General features: G+C 43.1%; 21 non-coding genes across 21 annotated transcripts; all 21 read right to left on the reverse strand.

Annotated features, from left to right (window-relative positions):
* Positions 1-2,765: 2,765 nt before the first annotated feature.
* Positions 2,766-2,848, reverse strand: TRNAL-CAG (transfer RNA leucine (anticodon CAG)). Its single transcript has one exon. It is a non-coding gene; the product is annotated as a tRNA-Leu (tRNA).
* A 2,719-nt stretch (positions 2,849-5,567) lies between these two features.
* On the reverse strand, positions 5,568-5,650 carry TRNAL-UAG (transfer RNA leucine (anticodon UAG)). The gene has a single exon. It is a non-coding gene; the product is annotated as a tRNA-Leu (tRNA).
* A 1,065-nt stretch (positions 5,651-6,715) lies between these two features.
* On the reverse strand, positions 6,716-6,798 carry TRNAL-AAG (transfer RNA leucine (anticodon AAG)). Its single transcript has one exon. It is a non-coding gene; the product is annotated as a tRNA-Leu (tRNA).
* Positions 6,799-6,981: 183 nt separating this feature from the next.
* TRNAL-CAG (transfer RNA leucine (anticodon CAG)) lies at positions 6,982-7,064 on the reverse strand. Its single transcript has one exon. It is a non-coding gene; the product is annotated as a tRNA-Leu (tRNA).
* A 632-nt stretch (positions 7,065-7,696) lies between these two features.
* On the reverse strand, positions 7,697-7,779 carry TRNAL-UAG (transfer RNA leucine (anticodon UAG)). The gene has a single exon. It is a non-coding gene; the product is annotated as a tRNA-Leu (tRNA).
* A 1,025-nt stretch (positions 7,780-8,804) lies between these two features.
* On the reverse strand, positions 8,805-8,887 carry TRNAL-AAG (transfer RNA leucine (anticodon AAG)). Its single transcript has one exon. It is a non-coding gene; the product is annotated as a tRNA-Leu (tRNA).
* A 186-nt stretch (positions 8,888-9,073) lies between these two features.
* TRNAL-CAG (transfer RNA leucine (anticodon CAG)) lies at positions 9,074-9,156 on the reverse strand. The gene has a single exon. It is a non-coding gene; the product is annotated as a tRNA-Leu (tRNA).
* Positions 9,157-9,788: 632 nt separating this feature from the next.
* TRNAL-UAG (transfer RNA leucine (anticodon UAG)) lies at positions 9,789-9,871 on the reverse strand. Its single transcript has one exon. It is a non-coding gene; the product is annotated as a tRNA-Leu (tRNA).
* Positions 9,872-10,935: 1,064 nt separating this feature from the next.
* TRNAL-AAG (transfer RNA leucine (anticodon AAG)) lies at positions 10,936-11,018 on the reverse strand. The gene has a single exon. It is a non-coding gene; the product is annotated as a tRNA-Leu (tRNA).
* Positions 11,019-11,204: 186 nt separating this feature from the next.
* Positions 11,205-11,287, reverse strand: TRNAL-CAG (transfer RNA leucine (anticodon CAG)). Its single transcript has one exon. It is a non-coding gene; the product is annotated as a tRNA-Leu (tRNA).
* A 2,008-nt stretch (positions 11,288-13,295) lies between these two features.
* On the reverse strand, positions 13,296-13,378 carry TRNAL-CAG (transfer RNA leucine (anticodon CAG)). Its single transcript has one exon. It is a non-coding gene; the product is annotated as a tRNA-Leu (tRNA).
* Positions 13,379-16,097: 2,719 nt separating this feature from the next.
* TRNAL-UAG (transfer RNA leucine (anticodon UAG)) lies at positions 16,098-16,180 on the reverse strand. Its single transcript has one exon. It is a non-coding gene; the product is annotated as a tRNA-Leu (tRNA).
* A 1,065-nt stretch (positions 16,181-17,245) lies between these two features.
* TRNAL-AAG (transfer RNA leucine (anticodon AAG)) lies at positions 17,246-17,328 on the reverse strand. The gene has a single exon. It is a non-coding gene; the product is annotated as a tRNA-Leu (tRNA).
* Positions 17,329-17,511: 183 nt separating this feature from the next.
* TRNAL-CAG (transfer RNA leucine (anticodon CAG)) lies at positions 17,512-17,594 on the reverse strand. Its single transcript has one exon. It is a non-coding gene; the product is annotated as a tRNA-Leu (tRNA).
* A 632-nt stretch (positions 17,595-18,226) lies between these two features.
* Positions 18,227-18,309, reverse strand: TRNAL-UAG (transfer RNA leucine (anticodon UAG)). Its single transcript has one exon. It is a non-coding gene; the product is annotated as a tRNA-Leu (tRNA).
* Positions 18,310-19,334: 1,025 nt separating this feature from the next.
* On the reverse strand, positions 19,335-19,417 carry TRNAL-AAG (transfer RNA leucine (anticodon AAG)). The gene has a single exon. It is a non-coding gene; the product is annotated as a tRNA-Leu (tRNA).
* Positions 19,418-19,603: 186 nt separating this feature from the next.
* On the reverse strand, positions 19,604-19,686 carry TRNAL-CAG (transfer RNA leucine (anticodon CAG)). The gene has a single exon. It is a non-coding gene; the product is annotated as a tRNA-Leu (tRNA).
* A 632-nt stretch (positions 19,687-20,318) lies between these two features.
* TRNAL-UAG (transfer RNA leucine (anticodon UAG)) lies at positions 20,319-20,401 on the reverse strand. Its single transcript has one exon. It is a non-coding gene; the product is annotated as a tRNA-Leu (tRNA).
* Positions 20,402-21,465: 1,064 nt separating this feature from the next.
* Positions 21,466-21,548, reverse strand: TRNAL-AAG (transfer RNA leucine (anticodon AAG)). Its single transcript has one exon. It is a non-coding gene; the product is annotated as a tRNA-Leu (tRNA).
* A 186-nt stretch (positions 21,549-21,734) lies between these two features.
* Positions 21,735-21,817, reverse strand: TRNAL-CAG (transfer RNA leucine (anticodon CAG)). Its single transcript has one exon. It is a non-coding gene; the product is annotated as a tRNA-Leu (tRNA).
* Positions 21,818-22,449: 632 nt separating this feature from the next.
* TRNAL-UAG (transfer RNA leucine (anticodon UAG)) lies at positions 22,450-22,532 on the reverse strand. The gene has a single exon. It is a non-coding gene; the product is annotated as a tRNA-Leu (tRNA).
* Between the last annotated feature and the right edge of the window lie 69 nt (positions 22,533-22,601).

Below are 22,601 nucleotides of genomic sequence, written 5' to 3' on the forward strand. Positions count from 1 at the left end.
TCTGTCTTTGTTTCATTCTCTCCTTCCACAACACTCCTTCTCACTCACTCGCTCTATCACTTGTATTTTTGCCCTTGCTCTGCATTCTATAGTGGAAACAGCTCTTGAATGAAGCATCTGAAAATGACGTGACATAAAATTTAAAACCTCCTTATTGGAAACCTAAAACATCACAAGACTTAATGTAACCCATTTCTTTCATAAAAAAGATTTTTAAAGTACCCCACAAAAGAAATATAAAACACCACGAGTGCTAGAAGAATATTACATTAACGTTAAAGATAGAATAGGGCAAATGCATTTGCAGTTGAAACTGAAGTTTGGTACTAATTCAGATATTATTTACATTGCCAATTTTTAGCTGAGATTCTAAAGGAACTGAGAGAGAAAATGGAATTCAAGTTTTGTCAGAAGTGGGTTTCAAACCCACGCCTCCAGGAGAGACTGCGGCCTTAACACAGCGCATTAGACCACTCGGCCATCCTGACCCCATGCTGCTTTTTCATCTAAAGGGTGAGAAAGATATTAGGAACCAAAAAATGCACAGAGCTTAGGCCAATAGTGGCTAGAGCAAGAAAAAAACTCACTGCACTCTTCCAAGAAGACAATCCTATAAGCCACTGCGAGGGAAATGATCATATTTCTCAAGAAAAAAAGTATAGTAAACACATGACTGTCAGAAGTGGGATTTGAACCCACACCTCCAGTGGAGACTGCGACCTGAACGCAGCACCTTAGACCACTCGGCCATCCTGACTTGCTTTCCCAGCATCTTCCAGAGGCCAGACAGCCATGCAGGTGAGGTACTGAAAAGGAATGCCCTCAATTTATTTATCCTATTATATGCACTTCCAACAGATCTTTGAACAATCTGTACAGAGCAGGACCTATGGAGAACTCTTTAGAACTTTGAGGCGAACAAAGAGAAAGTGCTATTCACCAGCCACTTGAACGGCTCAAAGCTGCTTTGAAATTGAGACAATAGCCACCTCTTGGCTGGCTAAAGCAATTTCAACAAGGGATCTCAAAGTCACAACATAGGGTGGAGTATGCAAATTTAAGCAGCCCCTGATCAAAGCCCTGAGGAAATTGCTGTAAGTGTGCTGGAGTCCAGTTGTCTACCAGATGAATGGCATTCTTCCAGATTTGCAGGGCCCGTCTGGCCAGGGCATACAAGAGCATGACTCTTCCAGATGACCTCTTACATGGGTCCTATGCTCATTTGGTAAGGATTGCGCTTTGTCAGCAAGACGTTATAGAACCTCAATATATGAGAAACCCCATCTCTCTTGACAAGAGGAGAACGGAATAACGTGCCAGGTGAAGACCAACAGATGCAACTTCCATCAGATGTTAACCTGATAAAGGAGATTAAATCTCCAAAAGACATGTCAGAGGTGGGATTCGAACCCACGCCTCCAAAGGAGACTGTGGCCTAAACACAGCACCTTAGACCTCTCGGCCATCCTGACAGTATAGGCTTTTAAGAAATGAATAAAAGTTACTCAGAAACGTCTACCTCCATGCAAGCCTGAAATAATTTAAACCTTCAAACACAAGGTGCAACTTTATGCACAGGACAATAAACACAGAAGAACACATACGAAAGCACTTTATTTCACAGGTATACAGTTTTCATGCTTTTAGAACACCACATACCTCTCACCAGCTATTTAGGGTCCTGTATCCGACTCACAACATTTTCTTGCCTGCGACCTCTCTCTCTACACAAACAACTACAGCACAGGAAGTAGGAAGGCAATAGGTGGGGCAGTTTATGCAAATTTATGCTGCCAATGTGCCTTGCAGATTCATGCAGGATTTCTAGATCCTTGCTGGATACAAGAGAGAAGGACTTGTTCCAGATAAACTATCCCTAGCAGGGAAAGTCTGAGCACAGGCACTCTTTTGCTCTTTAGCCCCTGGCCTGGGACTCACCCTCACTTGCTGAGGCGTGAAATTCTGCATACCAACTTTGCACAGAAGGTATGTTTGTGGTTGTTTGGGGATGGGTGGGAGGTCAAGAGCAGGGAAAAGCAGGTCTTCTTCACTACTAGACTCCTCTTCTATGCCTCCCTGCCATTCACTCACTCTGTCTTTGTTTCATTCTCTCCTTCCACAACACTCCTTCTCACTCACTCGCTCTATCACTTGTATTTTTGCCCTTGCTCTGCATTCTATAGTGGAAACTGCTCTTGAATGAAGCATCTGAAAATGACGTGACATAAAATTTAAAACCTCCTTATTGGAAACCTAAAACATCACAAGACTTAATGTAACCCATTTCTTTCATAAAAAAGATTTTTAAAGTACCCCACAAAACAAATATAAAAACCCACGAGTGCTAGAAGAATATTACATTAACGTTAAAGATAGAATAGGGCAAATGCATTTGCAGTTGAAACTGAAGTTTGGTACTTATTCAGATATTATTTACATTGCCAATTTTTAGCTGAGATTCTAAAGGAACTGAGAGAGAAAATGGAATTCAAGTTTTGTCAGAAGTGGGATTCGAACCCATGCCTCCAGGAGAGACTGCGGCCTTAACGCAGCACCTTAGACCACTCGGCCATCCTGACCCCATGCTGCTTTTTTATCTAAAGGGTGAGAAAGATATTAGGAACCAAAAAATGCACAGAGCTTAGGCCAATAGTGGCTAGAGCAAGAAAAAAACTCACTGCACTCTTCCAAGAAGACAATCCTATAAGCCACTGCGAGGGAAATGATCATATTTCTCAAGAAAAAAATTAGAGTAAACACAGGACTGTCAGAAGTGGGATTTGAACCCACGCCTCCAGAGGAGACTGCGACCTGAACGCAGCACCTTAGACCACTCGGCCATCCTGACTTGCTTGCCCAGCATCTTCCAGAGGCCAGACAGCCATGCAGGTGAGGTACTGAAAAGGAATGCCCTCAATTTATTTATCCTATTATATGCACTTCCAACAGATCTTTGAACAATCTGTACAGAGCAGGACCTATGGAGAACTCTTTAGAACTTTGAGGCGAACAAAGAGAAAGTGCTATTCACCAGCCACTTGAACGGCTCAAAGCTGCTTTGAAATTGAGACAATAGCCACCTCTTGGCTGGCTAAAGCAATTTCGACAAGGGATCTCAAAGTCACAACATAGGGTGGAGTATGCAAATTTAAGCAGCCCCTGATCAAAGCCCTAAGGAAATTGCTGTAAGTGTGCTGGAGTCCAGTTGTCTACCAGATGCATGGCATTCTTCCAAATTTGCAGGGCCCGTCTGGCCAGGGCATACAAGAGCATGACTCTTCCAGATGACCTCTTACATGGGTCCTATGCTCATTTGGTAAGGATTGCGCTTTGTCAGCAAGACGTTATAGAACCTAAATATATGAGAAACCCCATCTCTCTTGACAAGAGGAGAACGGAATAACGTGCCAGGTGAAGACCAACAGATGCAACTTCCATCAGATGTTAACCTGATAAAGGAGATTAAATCTCCAAAAGGCATGTCAGAAGTGGGATTCAAACCCACGCCTCCAAAGGAGACTGTGGCCTAAACACAGCACCTTAGACCTCTCGGCCATCCTGACAGTACAGGCTTTTAAGAAATGAATAAAAGTTACTCAGAAACGTCTACCTCCATGCAAGCCTGAAATAATTTAAACCTTCAAACACAAGGTGCAACTTTATGCACAGGACAATAAACACAGAAGAACACATACGAAAGCACTTTATTTCACAGGTATACAGTTTTCATGCTTTTAGAACACCACATACCTCTCACCAGCTATTTAGGGTCCTGTATCCGACTCACAACATTTTCTTGCCTGCGACCTCTCTCTCTACACAAACAACTACAGCACAGGAAGTAGGAAGGCAATAGGTGGGGCAGTTTATGCAAATTTATGCTGCCAATGTGCCTTGCAGATTCATGCAGGATTTCTAGATCCTTGCTGGATACAAGAGAGTAGGCCTTGTTCCAGATAAACTATCCCTAGCAGGGAAAGTCTGAGCACAGGCACTCTTTTGCTCTTTAGCCCCTGGCCTGGGACTCACCCTCACTTGCTGAGGCGTGAAATTCTGCATACCAACTTTGCACAGAAGGTATGTTTGTGGTTGTTTGGGGGATGGGTGGGAGGTCAAGAGCAGGGAAAAGCAGGTCTCATTCACTACTAGACTCCTCTTCTATGCCTCCCTGCCATTCACTCACTCTGTCTTTGTTTCATTCTCTCCTTCCACAACACTCCTTCTCACTCACTCGCTCTATCACTTGTATTTTTGCCCTTGCTCTGCATTCTATAGTGGAAACAGCTCTTGAATGAAGCATCTGAAAATGACGTGACAAAATTTAAAACCTCCTTATTGGAAACCTAAAACATCACAAGACTTAATGTAACCCATTTCTTTCATAAAAAAGATTTTTAAAGTACCCCACAAAAGAAATATAAAACACCACGAGTGCTAGAAGAATATTACATTAACGTTAAAGATAGGATTGGGCAAATGCATTTGCAGTTGAAACTGAAGTTTGGTACTTATTCAGATATTATTTACATTGCCAATTTTTAGCTGAGATTCTAAAGGAACTGAGAGAGAAAATGGAATTCAAGTTTTGTCAGAAGTGGGATTCGAACCCACGCCTCCAGGAGAGACTGTGGCCTTAACGCAGCGCCTTAGACCACTCGGCCATCCTGAACCCATGCTGCTTTTTCATCTAAAGGGTGAGAAATATATTAGGAACCAAAAAATGCACAGAGCTTAGGCCAATAGCTAGAGCAAGAAAAAAACTCACTGCACTCTTCCAAGAAGACAATCCTATAAGCCACTGCGAGGGAAATGATCATATTTCTCAAGAAAAAAAGTATAGTAAACACATGACTGTCAGAAGTGGGATTTGAACCCACACCTCCAGAGGAGACTGCGACCTGAACTCAGCGCCTTAGACCACTCGGCCATCCTGACTTGCTTTCCCAGCATCTTCCAGAGGCCAGACAGCCATGCAGGTGAGGTACTGAAAAGGAATGCCCTCAATTTATTTATCCTATTATATGCACTTCCAACAGATCTTTGAACAATCTGTACAGAGCAGGACCTATGGAGAACTCTTTAGAACTTTGAGGCGAACAAAGAGAAAGTGCTATTCACCAGCCACTTGAACGGCTCAAAGCTGCTTTGAAATTGAGACAATAGCCACCTATTGGCTGGCTAAAGCAATTTCAACAAGGGATCTCAAAGTCACAACATAGGGTGGAGTATGCAAATTTAAGCAGCCCCTGATCAAAACCCTGAGGAAATTGCTGTAAGTGTGCTGGAGTCCAGTTGTCTACCAGATGAATGGCATTCTTCCAAATTTGCAGGGCCCGTCTGGCCAGGGCATACAAGAGCATGACTCTTCCAGATGACCTCTTACATGGGTCCTATGCTCATTTGGTAAGGATTGCGCTTTGTCAGCAAGACGTTATAGAACCTAAATATATGAGAAACCCCATCTCTCTTGACAAGAGGAGAACGGAATAACGTGCCAAGTGAAGACCAACAGATGCAACTTCCATCAGATGTTAACCTGATAAAGTAGATTAAATCTCCAAAAGGCATGTCAGAAGTGGGATTCGAACCCACGCCTCCAAAGGAGACTGTGGCCTAAACACAGCGCCTTAGACCTCTCGGCCATCCTGACAGTTTAGGTTTTTAAGAAATGAATAAAAGTTACTCAGAAACGTCTACCTCCATGCAAGCCTGAAATAATTTAAACCTTCAAACACAAGGTGCAACTTTATGACCAGGACAATAAACACAGAAGAACACATACGAAAGCACTTTATTTCACAGGTATACAGTTTTCATGCTTTTAGAACACCACATACCTCTCACCAGCTATTTAGGGTCCTGTATCCGCCTCACAACATTTCCTTGCCTGCGACCTCTCTCTCTACACAAACAACTACAGCACAGGAAGTAGGAAGGCAATAGGTGGGGCAGTTTATGCAAATTTATGCTGCCAATGTGCCTTGCAGATTCATGCAGGATTTCTAGATCCTTGCTGGATACAAGAGAGTAGGCCTTGTTCCAGATAAACTATCCCTAGCAGGGAAAGTCTGAGCACAGGCACTCTTTTGCTCTTTAGCCCCTGGCCTGGGACTCACCCTCACTTGCTGAGGCGTGAAATTCTGCATACCAACTTTGCACAGAAGGTATGTTTGTGATTGTTTGGGGATGGGTGGGAGGTCAAGAGCAGGGAAAAGCAGGTCTCCTTCACTACTGGACTACTCTTCAATGCCTCCCTGCCGTTCGCTCACTCTGTCTTTGTTTCATTCTCTCCTTCCACAACACTCCTTCTCACTCACTCGCTCTATCACTTGTATTTTTGCCTTTGCTCTGCATTCTATAGTGGAAACATCTCTTGAATGAAGCATCTGAAAATGACGTGACATAAAATTTAAAACCTCCTTATTGGAAACCTAAAACATCACAAGACTTAATGTAACCCATTTCTTTCATAAAAAAGATTTTTAAAGTACCCCACAAAAGAAATATAAAACACCACGAGTGCTAGAAGAATATTACATTAACGTTAAAGATAGAATAGGGCAAATGCATTTGCAGTTGAAACTGAAGTTTGGTACTTATTCAGATATTATTTGCAGTTGAAACTGAAGTTTGGTACTTATTCAGATAATATTTACATTGCCAATTTTTAGCTGAGATTCTAAAGGAACTGAGAGAGAAAATGGAATTCAAGTTTTGTCAGAAGTGGGATTCGAACCCACGCCTCCAGGAGAGACTGTGTCCTTAACGCAGCGCCTTAGACCACTCGGCCATCCTGACCCCATACTGCTTTTTCATCTAAAGGGTGAGAAATATATTAGGAACCAAAAAATGCACAGAGCTTAGGCCAATAGCTAGAGCAAGAAAAAAACTCACTGCACTCTTCCAAGAAGACAATCCTATAAGCCACTGCGAGGGAAATGATCATATTTCTCAAGAAAAAAAGTATAGTAAACACATGACTGTCAGAAGTGGGATTTGAACCCACACCTCCAGAGGAGACTGCGACCTGAACGCAGCGCCTTAGACCACTCGGCCATCCTGACTTGCTTTCCCAGCATCTTCCAGAGGCCAGACAGCCATGCAGGTGAGGTACTGAAAAGGAATGCCCTCAATTTATTTATCCTATTATATGCACTTCCAACAGATCTTTGAACAATCTGTACAGAGCAGGACCTATGGAGAACTCTTTAGAACTTTGAGGCGAACAAAGAGAAAGTGCTATTCACCAGCCACTTGAACGGCTCAAAGCTGCTTTGAAATTGAGACAATAGCCACCTCTTGGCTGGCTAAAGCAATTTCAACAAGGGATCTCAAAGTCACAACATAGGGTGGAGTATGCAAATTTAAGCAGCCCCTGATCAAAGCCCTGAGGAAATTGCTGTAAGTGTGCTGGAGTCCAGTTGTCTACCAGATGAATGGCATTCTTCCAAATTTGCAGGGCCCGTCTGGCCAGGGCATACAAGAGCATGACTCTTCCAGATGACCTCTTACATGGGTCCTATGCTCATTTGGTAAGGATTGCGCTTTGTCAGCAAGACGTTATAGAACCTAAATATATGAGAAACTCCATCTCTCTTGACAAGAGGAGAACGGAATAACGTGCCAAGTGAAGACCAACAGATGCAACTTCCATCAGATGTTAACCTGATAAAGGAGATTAAATCTCCAAAAGGCATGTCAGAAGTGGGATTCGAACCCACGCCTCCAAAGGAGACTGTGGCCTAAACACAGCGCCTTAGACCTCTCGGCCATCCTGACAGTTTAGGCTTTTAAGAAATGAATAAAAGTTACTCAGAAACGTCTACCTCCATGCAAGCCTGAAATAATTTAAACCTTCAAACACAAGGTGCAACTTTATGCACAGGACAATAAACACAGAAGAACACATACGAAAGCACTTTATTTCACAGGTATACAGTTTTCATGCTCTTTAGAACACCACATACCTCTCACCAGCTATTTAGGGTCCTGTATCCGACTCACAACATTTCCTTGCCTGCGACCTCTCTCTCTACACAAACAACTACAGCACAGGAAGTAGGAAGGCAATAGGTGGGGCAGTTTATGCAAATTTATGCTGCCAATGTGCCTTGCAGATTCATGCAGGATTTCTAGATCCTTGCTGGATACAAGAGAGTAGGCCTTGTTCCAGATAAACTATCCCTAGCAGGGAAAGTCTGAGCACAGGCACTCTTTTGCTCTTTAGCCCCTGGCCTGGGACTCACCCTCACTTGCTGAGGCGTGAAATTCTGCATACCAACTTTGCACAGAAGGTATGTTTGTGGTTGTTTGGGGATGGGTGGGAGGTCAAGAGCAGGGAAAAGCAGGTCTCCTTCACTACTAGACTCCTCTTCTATGCCTCCCTCCCATTCACTCACTCTGTCTTTGTTTCATTCTCTCCTTCCACAACACTCCTTCTCACTCACTCGCTCTATCACTTGTATTTTTGCCCTTGCTCTGCATTCTATAGTGGAAACAGCTCTTGAATGAAGCATCTGAAAATGACGTGACATAAAATTTAAAACCTCCTTATTGGAAACCTAAAACATCACAAGACTTAATGTAACCCATTTCTTTCATAAAAAAGATTTTTAAAGTACCCCACAAAAGAAATATAAAACACCACGAGTGCTAGAAGAATATTACATTAACGTTAAAGATAGAATAGGGCAAATGCATTTGCAGTTGAAACTGAAGTTTGGTACTAATTCAGATATTATTTACATTGCCAATTTTTAGCTGAGATTCTAAAGGAACTGAGAGAGAAAATGGAATTCAAGTTTTGTCAGAAGTGGGATTCAAACCCACGCCTCCAGGAGAGACTGCGGCCTTAACACAGCGCCTTAGACCACTCGGCCATCCTGACCCCATGCTGCTTTTTCATCTAAAGGGTGAGAAATATATTAGGAACCAAAAAATGCACAGAGCTTAGGCCAATAGTGGCTAGAGCAAGAAAAAAACTCACTGCACTCTTCCAAGAAGACAATCCTATAAGCCACTGCGAGGGAAATGATCATATTTCTCAAGAAAAAAAGTATAGTAAACACATGACTGTCAGAAGTGGGATTTGAACCCACACCTCCAGTGGAGACTGCGACCTGAACGCAGCGCCTTAGACCACTCGGCCATCCTGACTTGCTTTCCCAGCATCTTCCAGAGGACAGACAGCCATGCAGGTGAGGTACTGAAAAGGAATGCCCTCAATTTATTTATCCTATTATATGCACTTCCAACAGATCTTTGAACAATCTGTACAGAGCAGGACCTATGGAGAACTCTTTAGAACTTTGAGGCGAACAAAGAGAAAGTGCTATTCACCAGCCACTTGAAAGGCTCAAAGCTGCTTTGAAATTGAGACAATAGCCACCTCTTGGCTGGCTAATGCAATTTCAACAAGGGATCTCAAAGTCACAACATAGGGTGGAGTATGCAAATTTAAGCAGCCCCTGATCAAAGCCCTGAGGAAATTGCTGTAAGTGTGCTGGAGTCCAGTTGTCTACCAGATGAATGGCATTCTTCCAAATTTGCAGGGCCCATCTGGCCAGGGCATACAAGAGCATGACTCTTCCAGATGACCTCTTACATGGGTCCTATGCTCATTTGGTAAGGATTGCGCTTTGTCAGCAAGACGTTATAGAACCTAAATATATGAGAAACCCCATCTCTCTTGACAAGAGGAGAACGGAATAACGTGCCAAGTGAAGACCAACAGATGCAACTTCCATCAGATGTTAACCTGATAAAGGAGATTAAATCTCCAAAAGGCATGTCAGAAGTGGGATTCAAACCCACGCCTCCAAAGGAGACTGTGGCCTAAACACAGCGCCTTAGACCTCTCGGCCATCCTGACAGTTTAGGCTTTTAAGAAATGAATAAAAGTTACTCAGAAACGTCTACCTCCATGCAAGCCTGAAATAATTTAAACCTTCAAACACAAGGTGCAACTTTATGCACAGGACAATAAACACAGAAGAACACATACGAAAGCACTTTATTTCACAGGTATACAGTTTTCATGCTTTTAGAACACCACATACCTCTCACCAGCTATTTAGGGTCCTGTATCCGACTCACAACATTTCCTTGCCTGCGACCTCTCTCTCTACACAAACAACTACAGCACAGGAAGTAGGAAGGCAATAGGTCGGGCAGTTTATGCAAATTTATGCTGCCAATGTGCCTTGCAGATTCATGCAGGATTTGTAGATCCTTGCTGGATACAAGAGAGTAGGCCTTGTTCCAGATAAACTATCCCTAGCAGGGAAAGTCTGAGCACAGGCACTCTTTTGCTCTTTAGCCCCTGGCCTGGGACTCACCCTCACTTGCTGAGGCGTGAAATTCTGCATACCAACTTTGCACAGAAGGTATGTTTGTGATTGTTTGGGGATGGGTGGGAGGTCAAGAGCAGGGAAAAGCAGGTCTCCTTCACTACTAGACTACTCTTCTATGCCTCCCTGCCGTTCACTCACTCTGTCTTTGTTTCATTCTCTCCTTCCACAACACTCCTTCTCACTCACTCGCTCTATCACTTGTATTTTTGCCTTTGCTCTGCATTCTATAGTGGAAACATCTCTTGAATGAAGCATCTGAAAATGACGTGACATAAAATTTAAAACCTCCTTATTGGAAACCTAAAACATCACAAGACTTAATGTAACCCATTTCTTTCATAAAAAAGATTTTTAAAGTACCCCACAAATGAAATATAAATACCACGAGTGCTAGAAGAATATTACATTAACGTTAAAGATAGAATAGGGCAAATGCATTTGCAGTTGAAACTGAAGTTTGGTACTTATTCAGATATTATTTGCAGTTGAAACTGAAGTTTGGTACTTATTCAGATATTATTTACATTGCTAATTTTTAGCTGAGATTCTAAAGGAACTGAGAGAGAAAATGGAATTCAAGTTTTGTCAGAAGTGGGATTCGAACCCACGCCTCCAGGAGAGACTGCGGCCTTAACGCAGCGCCTTAGACCACTCGGCCATCCTGACCCCATGCTGCTTTTTCATCTAAAGGGTGAGAAAGATATTAGGAACCAAAAAATGCACAGAGCTTAGGCCAATAGTGGCTAGAGCAAGAAAAAAACTCACTGCACTCTTCCAAGAAGACAATCCTATAAGCCACTGCGAGGGAAATGATCATATTTCTCAAGAAAAAAATTAGAGTAAACACAGGACTGTCAGAAGTGGGATTTGAACCCACGCCTCCAGAGGAGACTGCGACCTGAACGCAGCGCCTTAGACCACTCGGCCATCCTGACTTGCTTTCCCAGCATCTTCCAGAGGCCAGACAGCCATGCAGGTGAGGTACTGAAAAGGAATGCCCTCAATTTATTTATCCTATTATATGCACTTCCAACAGATCTTTGAACAATCTGTACAGAGCAGGACCTATGGAGAACTCTTTAGAACTTTGAGGCGAACAAAGAGAAAGTGCTATTCACCAGCCACTTGAACGGCTCAAAGCTGCTTTGAAATTGAGACAATAGCCACCTCTTGGCTGGCTAAAGCAATTTCAACAAGGGATCTCAATGTCACAACATAGGGTGGAGTATGCAAATTTAAGCAGCCCCTGATCAAAGCCCTAAGGAAATTGCTGTAAGTGTGCTGGAGTCCAGTTGTCTACCAGATGCATGGCATTCTTCCAAATTTGCAGGGCCCGTCTGGCCAGGGCATACAAGAGCATGACTCTTCCAGATGACCTCTTACATGGGTCCTATGCTCATTTGGTAAGGATTGCGCTTTGTCAGCAAGACGTTATAGAACCTCAATATATGAGAAACCCCATCTCTCTTGACAAGAGGAGAACGGAATAACGTGCCAGGTGAAGACCAACAGATGCAACTTCCATCAGATGTTAACCTGATAAAGGAGATTAAATCTCCAAAAGACATGTCAGAGGTGGGATTCGAACCCACGCCTCCAAAGGAGACTGTGGCCTAAACACAGCACCTTAGACCTCTCGGCCATCCTGACAGTATAGGCTTTTAAGAAATGAATAAAAGTTACTCAGAAACGTCTACCTCCATGCAAGCCTGAAATAATTTAAACCTTCAAACACAAGGTGCAACTTTATGCACAGGACAATAAACACAGAAGAACACATACGAAAGCACTTTATTTCACAGGTATACAGTTTTCATGCTTTTAGAACACCACATACCTCTCACCAGCTATTTAGGGTCCTGTATCCGACTCACAACATTTTCTTGCCTGCGACCTCTCTCTCTACACAAACAACTACAGCACAGGAAGTAGGAAGGCAATAGGTGGGGCAGTTTATGCAAATTTATGCTGCCAATGTGCCTTGCAGATTCATGCAGGATTTCTAGATCCTTGCTGGATACAAGAGAGAAGGACTTGTTCCAGATAAACTATCCCTAGCAGGGAAAGTCTGAGCACAGGCACTCTTTTGCTCTTTAGCCCCTGGCCTGGGACTCACCCTCACTTGCTGAGGCGTGAAATTCTGCATACCAACTTTGCACAGAAGGTATGTTTGTGGTTGTTTGGGGATGGGTGGGAGGTCAAGAGCAGGGAAAAGCAGGTCTTCTTCACTACTAGACTCCTCTTCTATGCCTCCCTGCCATTCACTCACTCTGTCTTTGTTTCATTCTCTCCTTCCACAACACTCCTTCTCACTCACTCGCTCTATCACTTGTATTTTTGCCCTTGCTCTGCATTCTATAGTGGAAACTGCTCTTGAATGAAGCATCTGAAAATGACGTGACATAAAATTTAAAACCTCCTTATTGGAAACCTAAAACATCACAAGACTTAATGTAACCCATTTCTTTCATAAAAAAGATTTTTAAAGTACCCCACAAAACAAATATAAAAACCCACGAGTGCTAGAAGAATATTACATTAACGTTAAAGATAGAATAGGGCAAATGCATTTGCAGTTGAAACTGAAGTTTGGTACTTATTCAGATATTATTTACATTGCCAATTTTTAGCTGAGATTCTAAAGGAACTGAGAGAGAAAATGGAATTCAAGTTTTGTCAGAAGTGGGATTCGAACCCATGCCTCCAGGAGAGACTGCGGCCTTAACGCAGCACCTTAGACCACTCGGCCATCCTGACCCCATGCTGCTTTTTTATCTAAAGGGTGAGAAAGATATTAGGAACCAAAAAATGCACAGAGCTTAGGCCAATAGTGGCTAGAGCAAGAAAAAAACTCACTGCACTCTTCCAAGAAGACAATCCTATAAGCCACTGCGAGGGAAATGATCATATTTCTCAAGAAAAAAATTAGAGTAAACACAGGACTGTCAGAAGTGGGATTTGAACCCACGCCTCCAGAGGAGACTGCGACCTGAACGCAGCACCTTAGACCACTCGGCCATCCTGACTTGCTTTCCCAGCATCTTCCAGAGGCCAGACAGCCATGCAGGTGAGGTACTGAAAAGGAATGCCCTCAATTTATTTATCCTATTATATGCACTTCCAACAGATCTTTGAACAATCTGTACAGAGCAGGACCTATGGAGAACTCTTTAGAACTTTGAGGCGAACAAAGAGAAAGTGCTATTCACCAGCCACTTGAACGGCTCAAAGCTGCTTTGAAATTGAGACAATAGCCACCTCTTGGCTGGCTAAAGCAATTTCAACAAGGGATCTCAAAGTCACAACATAGGGTGGAGTATGCAAATTTAAGCAGCCCCTGATCAAAGCCCTAAGGAAATTGCTGTAAGTGTGCTGGAGTCCAGTTGTCTACCAGATGTATGGCATTCTTCCAAATTTGCAGGGCCCGTCTGGCCAGGGCATACAAGAGCATGACTCTTCCAGATGACCTCTTACATGGGTCCTATGCTCATTTGGTAAGGATTGCGCTTTGTCAGCAAGACGTTATAGAACCTAAATATATGAGAAACCCCATCTCTCTTGACAAGAGGAGAACGGAATAACGTGCCAGGTGAAGACCAACAGATGCAACTTCCATCAGATGTTAACCTGATAAAGGAGATTAAATCTCCAAAAGGCATGTCAGAAGTGGGATTCAAACCCACGCCTCCAAAGGAGACTGTGGCCTAAACACAGCACCTTAGACCTCTCGGCCATCCTGACAGTACAGGCTTTTAAGAAATGAATAAAAGTTACTCAGAAACGTCTACCTCCATGCAAGCCTGAAATAATTTAAACCTTCAAACACAAGGTGCAACTTTATGCACAGGACAATAAACACAGAAGAACACATACGAAAGCACTTTATTTCACAGGTATACAGTTTTCATGCTTTTAGAACACCACATACCTCTCACCAGCTATTTAGGGTCCTGTATCCGACTCACAACATTTTCTTGCCTGCGACCTCTCTCTCTACACAAACAACTACAGCACAGGAAGTAGGAAGGCAATAGGTGGGGCAGTTTATGCAAATTTATGCTGCCAATGTGCCTTGCAGATTCATGCAGGATTTCTAGATCCTTGCTGGATACAAGAGAGTAGGCCTTGTTCCAGATAAACTATCCCTAGCAGGGAAAGTCTGAGCACAGGCACTCTTTTGCTCTTTAGCCCCTGGCCTGGGACTCACCCTCACTTGCTGAGGCGTGAAATTCTGCATACCAACTTTGCACAGAAGGTATGTTTGTGGTTGTTTGGGGGATGGGTGGGAGGTCAAGAGCAGGGAAAAGCAGGTCTCATTCACTACTAGACTCCTCTTCTATGCCTCCCTGCCATTCACTCACTCTGTCTTTGTTTCATTCTCTCCTTCCACAACACTCCTTCTCACTCACTCGCTCTATCACTTGTATTTTTGCCCTTGCTCTGCATTCTATAGTGGAAACAGCTCTTGAATGAAGCATCTGAAAATGACGTGACAAAATTTAAAACCTCCTTATTGGAAACCTAAAACATCACAAGACTTAATGTAACCCATTTCTTTCATAAAAAAGATTTTTAAAGTACCCCACAAAAGAAATATAAAACACCACGAGTGCTAGAAGAATATTACATTAACGTTAAAGATAGGATTGGGCAAATGCATTTGCAGTTGAAACTGAAGTTTGGTACTTATTCAGATATTATTTACATTGCCAATTTTTAGCTGAGATTCTAAAGGAACTGAGAGAGAAAATGGAATTCAAGTTTTGTCAGAAGTGGGATTCGAACCCACGCCTCCAGGAGAGACTGTGGCCTTAACGCAGCGCCTTAGACCACTCGGCCATCCTGAACCCATGCTGCTTTTTCATCTAAAGGGTGAGAAATATATTAGGAACCAAAAAATGCACAGAGCTTAGGCCAATAGCTAGAGCAAGAAAAAAACTCACTGCACTCTTCCAAGAAGACAATCCTATAAGCCACTGCGAGGGAAATGATCATATTTCTCAAGAAAAAAAGTATAGTAAACACATGACTGTCAGAAGTGGGATTTGAACCCACACCTCCAGAGGAGACTGCGACCTGAACTCAGCGCCTTAGACCACTCGGCCATCCTGACTTGCTTTCCCAGCATCTTCCAGAGGCCAGACAGCCATGCAGGTGAGGTACTGAAAAGGAATGCCCTCAATTTATTTATCCTATTATATGCACTTCCAACAGATCTTTGAACAATCTGTACAGAGCAGGACCTATGGAGAACTCTTTAGAACTTTGAGGCGAACAAAGAGAAAGTGCTATTCACCAGCCACTTGAACGGCTCAAAGCTGCTTTGAAATTGAGACAATAGCCACCTATTGGCTGGCTAAAGCAATTTCAACAAGGGATCTCAAAGTCACAACATAGGGTGGAGTATGCAAATTTAAGCAGCCCCTGATCAAAACCCTGAGGAAATTGCTGTAAGTGTGCTGGAGTCCAGTTGTCTACCAGATGAATGGCATTCTTCCAAATTTGCAGGGCCCGTCTGGCCAGGGCATACAAGAGCATGACTCTTCCAGATGACCTCTTACATGGGTCCTATGCTCATTTGGTAAGGATTGCGCTTTGTCAGCAAGACGTTATAGAACCTAAATATATGAGAAACCCCATCTCTCTTGACAAGAGGAGAACGGAATAACGTGCCAAGTGAAGACCAACAGATGCAACTTCCATCAGATGTTAACCTGATAAAGTAGATTAAATCTCCAAAAGGCATGTCAGAAGTGGGATTCGAACCCACGCCTCCAAAGGAGACTGTGGCCTAAACACAGCGCCTTAGACCTCTCGGCCATCCTGACAGTATAGGTTTTTAAGAAATGAATAAAAGTTACTCAGAAACGTCTACCTCCATGCAAGCCTGAAATAATTTAAACCTTCAAACACAAGGTGCAACTTTATGACCAGGACAATAAACACAGAAGAACACATACGAAAGCACTTTATTTCACAGGTATACAGTTTTCATGCTTTTAGAACACCACATACCTCTCACCAGCTATTTAGGGTCCTGTATCCGCCTCACAACATTTCCTTGCCTGCGACCTCTCTCTCTACACAAACAACTACAGCACAGGAAGTAGGAAGGCAATAGGTGGGGCAGTTTATGCAAATTTATGCTGCCAATGTGCCTTGCAGATTCATGCAGGATTTCTAGATCCTTGCTGGATACAAGAGAGTAGGCCTTGTTCCAGATAAACTATCCCTAGCAGGGAAAGTCTGAGCACAGGCACTCTTTTGCTCTTTAGCCCCTGGCCTGGGACTCACCCTCACTTGCTGAGGCGTGAAATTCTGCATACCAACTTTGCACAGAAGGTATGTTTGTGATTGTTTGGGGATGGGTGGGAGGTCAAGAGCAGGGAAAAGCAGGTCTCCTTCACTACTGGACTACTCTTCAATGCCTCCCTGCCGTTCGCTCACTCTGTCTTTGTTTCATTCTCTCCTTCCACAACACTCCTTCTCACTCACTCGCTCTATCACTTGTATTTTTGCCTTTGCTCTGCATTCTATAGTGGAAACATCTCTTGAATGAAGCATCTGAAAATGACGTGACATAAAATTTAAAACCTCCTTATTGGAAACCTAAAACATCACAAGACTTAATGTAACCCATTTCTTTCATAAAAAAGATTTTTAAAGTACCCCACAAAAGAAATATAAAACACCACGAGTGCTAGAAGAATATTACATTAACGTTAAAGATAGAATAGGGCAAATGCATTTGCAGTTGAAACTGAAGTTTGGTACTTATTCAGATATTATTTGCAGTTGAAACTGAAGTTTGGTACTTATTCAGATATTATTTACATTGCCAATTTTTAGCTGAGATTCTAAAGGAACTGAGAGAGAAAATGGAATTCAAGTTTTGTCAGAAGTGGGATTCGAACCCACGCCTCCAGGAGAGACTGTGTCCTTAACGCAGCGCCTTAGACCACTCGGCCATCCTGACCCCATACTGCTTTTTCATCTAAAGGGTGAGAAATATATTAGGAACCAAAAAATGCACAGAGCTTAGGCCAATAGCTAGAGCAAGAAAAAAACTCACTGCACTCTTCCAAGAAGACAATCCTATAAGCCACTGCGAGGGAAATGATCATATTTCTCAAGAAAAAAAGTATAGTAAACACATGACTGTCAGAAGTGGGATTTGAACCCACACCTCCAGAGGAGACTGCGACCTGAACGCAGCGCCTTAGACCACTCGGCCATCCTGACTTGCTTTCCCAGCATCTTCCAGAGGCCAGACAGCCATGCAGGTGAGGTACTGAAAAGGAATGCCCTCAATTTATTTATCCTATTATATGCACTTCCAACAGATCTTTGAACAATCTGTACAGAGCAGGACCTATGGAGAACTCTTTAGAACTTTGAGGCGAACAAAGAGAAAGTGCTATTCACCAGCCACTTGAACGGCTCAAAGCTGCTTTGAAATTGAGACAATAGCCACCTCTTGGCTGGCTAAAGCAATTTCAACAAGGGATCTCAAAGTCACAACATAGGGTGGAGTATGCAAATTTAAGCAGCCCCTGATCAAAGCCCTGAGGAAATTGCTGTAAGTGTGCTGGAGTCCAGTTGTCTACCAGATGAATGGCATTCTTCCAAATTTGCAGGGCCCGTCTGGCCAGGGCATACAAGAGCATGACTCTTCCAGATGACCTCTTACATGGGTCCTATGCTCATTTGGTAAGGATTGCGCTTTGTCAGCAAGACGTTATAGAACCTAAATATATGAGAAACTCCATCTCTCTTGACAAGAGGAGAACGGAATAACGTGCCAAGTGAAGACCAACAGATGCAACTTCCATCAGATGTTAACCTGATAAAGGAGATTAAATCTCCAAAAGGCATGTCAGAAGTGGGATTCGAACCCACGCCTCCAAAGGAGACTGTGGCCTAAACACAGCGCCTTAGACCTCTCGGCCATCCTGACAGTTTAGGCTTTTAAGAAATGAATAAAAGTTACTCAGAAACGTCTACCTCCATGCAAGCCTGAAATAATTTAAACCTTCAAACACAAGGTGCAACTTTATGCACAGGACAATAAACACAGAAGAACACATACGAAAGCACTTTATTTCACAGGTATACAGTTTTCATGCTCTTTAGAACACCACATACCTCTCACCAGCTATTTAGGGTCCTGTATCCGACTCACAACATTTCCTTGCCTGCGACCTCTCTCTCTACACAAACAACTACAGCACAGGAAGTAGGAAGGCAATAGGTGGGGCAGTTTATGCAAATTTATGCTGCCAATGTGCCTTGCAGATTCATGCAGGATTTCTAGATCCTTGCTGGATACAAGAGAGTAGGCCTTGTTCCAGATAAACTATCCCTAGCAGGGAAAGTCTGAGCACAGGCACTCTTTTGCTCTTTAGCCCCTGGCCTGGGACTCACCCTCACTTGCTGAGGCGTGAAATTCTGCATACCAACTTTGCACAGAAGGTATGTTTGTGGTTGTTTGGGGATGGGTGGGAGGTCAAGAGCAGGGAAAAGCAGGTCTCCTTCACTACTAGACTCCTCTTCTATGCCTCCCTCCCATTCACTCACTCTGTCTTTGTTTCATTCTCTCCTTCCACAACACTCCTTCTCACTCACTCGCTCTATCACTTGTATTTTTGCCCTTGCTCTGCATTCTATAGTGGAAACAGCTCTTGAATGAAGCATCTGAAAATGACGTGACATAAAATTTAAAACCTCCTTATTGGAAACCTAAAACATCACAAGACTTAATGTAACCCATTTCTTTCATAAAAAAGATTTTTAAAGTACCCCACAAAAGAAATATAAAACACCACGAGTGCTAGAAGAATATTACATTAACGTTAAAGATAGAATAGGGCAAATGCATTTGCAGTTGAAACTGAAGTTTGGTACTAATTCAGATATTATTTACATTGCCAATTTTTAGCTGAGATTCTAAAGGAACTGAGAGAGAAAATGGAATTCAAGTTTTGTCAGAAGTGGGATTCAAACCCACGCCTCCAGGAGAGACTGCGGCCTTAACACAGCGCCTTAGACCACTCGGCCATCCTGACCCCATGCTGCTTTTTCATCTAAAGGGTGAGAAATATATTAGGAACCAAAAAATGCACAGAGCTTAGGCCAATAGTGGCTAGAGCAAGAAAAAAACTCACTGCACTCTTCCAAGAAGACAATCCTATAAGCCACTGCGAGGGAAATGATCATATTTCTCAAGAAAAAAAGTATAGTAAACACATGACTGTCAGAAGTGGGATTTGAACCCACACCTCCAGTGGAGACTGCGACCTGAACGCAGCGCCTTAGACCACTCGGCCATCCTGACTTGCTTTCCCAGCATCTTCCAGAGGCCAGACAGCCATGCAGGTGAGGTACTGAAAAGGAATGCCCTCAATTTATTTATCCTATTATATGCACTTCCAACAGATCTTTGAACAATCTGTACAGAGCAGGACCTATGGAGAACTCTTTAGAACTTTGAGGCGAACAAAGAGAAAGTGCTATTCACCAGCCACTTGAAAGGCTCAAAGCTGCTTTGAAATTGAGACAATAGCCACCTCTTGGCTGGCTAATGCAATTTCAACAAGGGATCTCAAAGTCACAACATAGGGTGGAGTATGCAAATTTAAGCAGCCCCTGATCAAAGCCCTGAGGAAATTGCTGTAAGTGTGCTGGAGTCCAGTTGTCTACCAGATGAATGGCATTCTTCCAAATTTGCAGGGCCCATCTGGCCAGGGCATACAAGAGCATGACTCTTCCAGATGACCTCTTACATGGGTCCTATGCTCATTTGGTAAGGATTGCGCTTTGTCAGCAAGACGTTATAGAACCTAAATATATGAGAAACCCCATCTCTCTTGACAAGAGGAGAACGGAATAACGTGCCAAGTGAAGACCAACAGATGCAACTTCCATCAGATGTTAACCTGATAAAGGAGATTAAATCTCCAAAAGGCATGTCAGAAGTGGGATTCAAACCCACGCCTCCAAAGGAGACTGTGGCCTAAACACAGCGCCTTAGACCTCTCGGCCATCCTGACAGTTTAGGCTTTTAAGAAATGAATAAAAGTTACTCAGAAACGTCTACCTCCATGCAAGCCTGAAATAATTTAAACCTTCAAACACAAGGTGCAACTTTATGCACAGGACAATAAACACAGAAGAACACATACGAAAGCACTTTATTTCACAGGTATACAGTTTTCATGCTTTTAGAACACCACATACCTCTCACCAGCTATTTAGGGTCCTGTATCCGACTCACAACATTTCCTTGCCTGCGACCTCTCTCTCTACACAAACAACTACAGCACAGGAAGTAGGACGGCAATAGGTCGGGCAGTTTATGCAAATTTATGCTGCCAATGTGCCTTGCAGATTCATGCAGGATTTGTAGATCCTTGCTGGATACAAGAGAGTAGGCCTTGTTCCAGATAAACTATCCCTAGCAGGGAAAGTCTGAGCACAGGCACTCTTTTGCTCTTTAGCCCCTGGCCTGGGACTCACCCTCACTTGCTGAGGCGTGAAATTCTGCATACCAACTTTGCACAGAAGGTATGTTTGTGATTGTTTGGGGATGGGTGGGAGGTCAAGAGCAGGGAAAAGCAGGTCTCCTTCACTACTAGACTACTCTTCTATGCCTCCCTGCCGTTCACTCACTCTGTCTTTGTTTCATTCTCTCCTTCCACAACACTCCTTCTCACTCACTCGCTCTATCACTTGTATTTTTGCCTTTGCTCTGCATTCTATAGTGGAAACATCTCTTGAATGAAGCATCTGAAAATGACGTGACATAAAATTTAAAACCTCCTTATTGGAAACCTAAAACATCACAAGACTTAATGTAACCCATTTCTTTCATAAAAAAGATTTTTAAAGTACCCCACAAATGAAATATAAATACCACGAGTGCTAGAAGAATATTACATTAACGTTAAAGATAGAATAGGGCAAATGCATTTGCAGTTGAAACTGAAGTTTGGTACTTATTCAGATATTATTTGCAGTTGAAACTGAAGTTTGGTACTTATTCAGATATTATTTACATTGCTAATTTTTAGCTGAGATTCTAAAGGAACTGAGAGAGAAAATGGAATTCAAGTTTTGTCAGAAGTGGGATTCGAACCCACGCCTCCAGGAGAGACTGCGGCCTTAACGCAGCGCCTTAGACCACTCGGCCATCCTGACCCCATGCTGCTTTTTCATCTAAAGGGTGAGAAAGATATTAGGAACCAAAAAATGCACAGAGCTTAGGCCAATAGTGGCTAGAGCAAGAAAAAAACTCACTGCACTCTTCCAAGAAGACAATCCTATAAGCCACTGCGAGGGAAATGATCATATTTCTCAAGAAAAAAATTAGAGTAAACACAGGACTGTCAGAAGTGGGATTTGAACCCACGCCTCCAGAGGAGACTGCGACCTGAACGCAGCGCCTTAGACCACTCGGCCATCCTGACTTGCTTTCCCAGCATCTTCCAGAGGCCAGACAGCCATGCAGGTGAGGTACTGAAAAGGAATGCCCTCAATTTATTTATCCTATTATATGCACTTCCAACAGATCTTTGAACAATCTGTACAGAGCAGGACCTATGGAGAACTCTTTAGAACTTTGAGGCGAACAAAGAGAAAGTGCTATTCACCAGCCACTTGAACGGCTCAAAGCTGCTTTGAAATTGAGACAATAGCCACCTCTTGGCTGGCTAAAGCAATTTCAACAAGGGATCTCAATGTCACAACATAGGGTGGAGTATGCAAATTTAAGCAGCCCCTGATCAAAGCCCTAAGGAAATTGCTGTAAGTGTGCTGGAGTCCAGTTGTCTACCAGATGCATGGCATTCTTCCAAATTTGCAGGGCCCGTCTGGCCAGGGCATACAAGAGCATGACTCTTCCAGATGACCTCTTACATGGGTCCTATGCTCATTTGGTAAGGATTGCGCTTTGTCAGCAAGACGTTATAGAACCTAAATATATGAGAAACCCCATCTCTCTTGACAAGAGGAGAACGGAATAACGTGCCAGGTGAAGACCAACAGATGCAACTTCCATCAGATGTTAACCTGATAAAGGAGATTAAATCTCCAAAAGGCATGTCAGAAGTGGGACTCGAACCCACGCCTCCAAAGGAGACTGTGGCCTAAACACAGCACCTTAGACCTCTCGGCCATCCTGACAGTACAGGCTTTTAAGAAATTAATAAAAGTTACTCAGAAACGTCTACCTCCATGCAAGCCTGAAATAAT

Source organism: Triturus cristatus, chromosome 6, assembly GCF_964204655.1.
Source record: "Triturus cristatus chromosome 6, aTriCri1.1, whole genome shotgun sequence".
NCBI classification, from domain to species: Eukaryota; Metazoa; Chordata; class Amphibia; order Caudata; family Salamandridae; genus Triturus; species Triturus cristatus.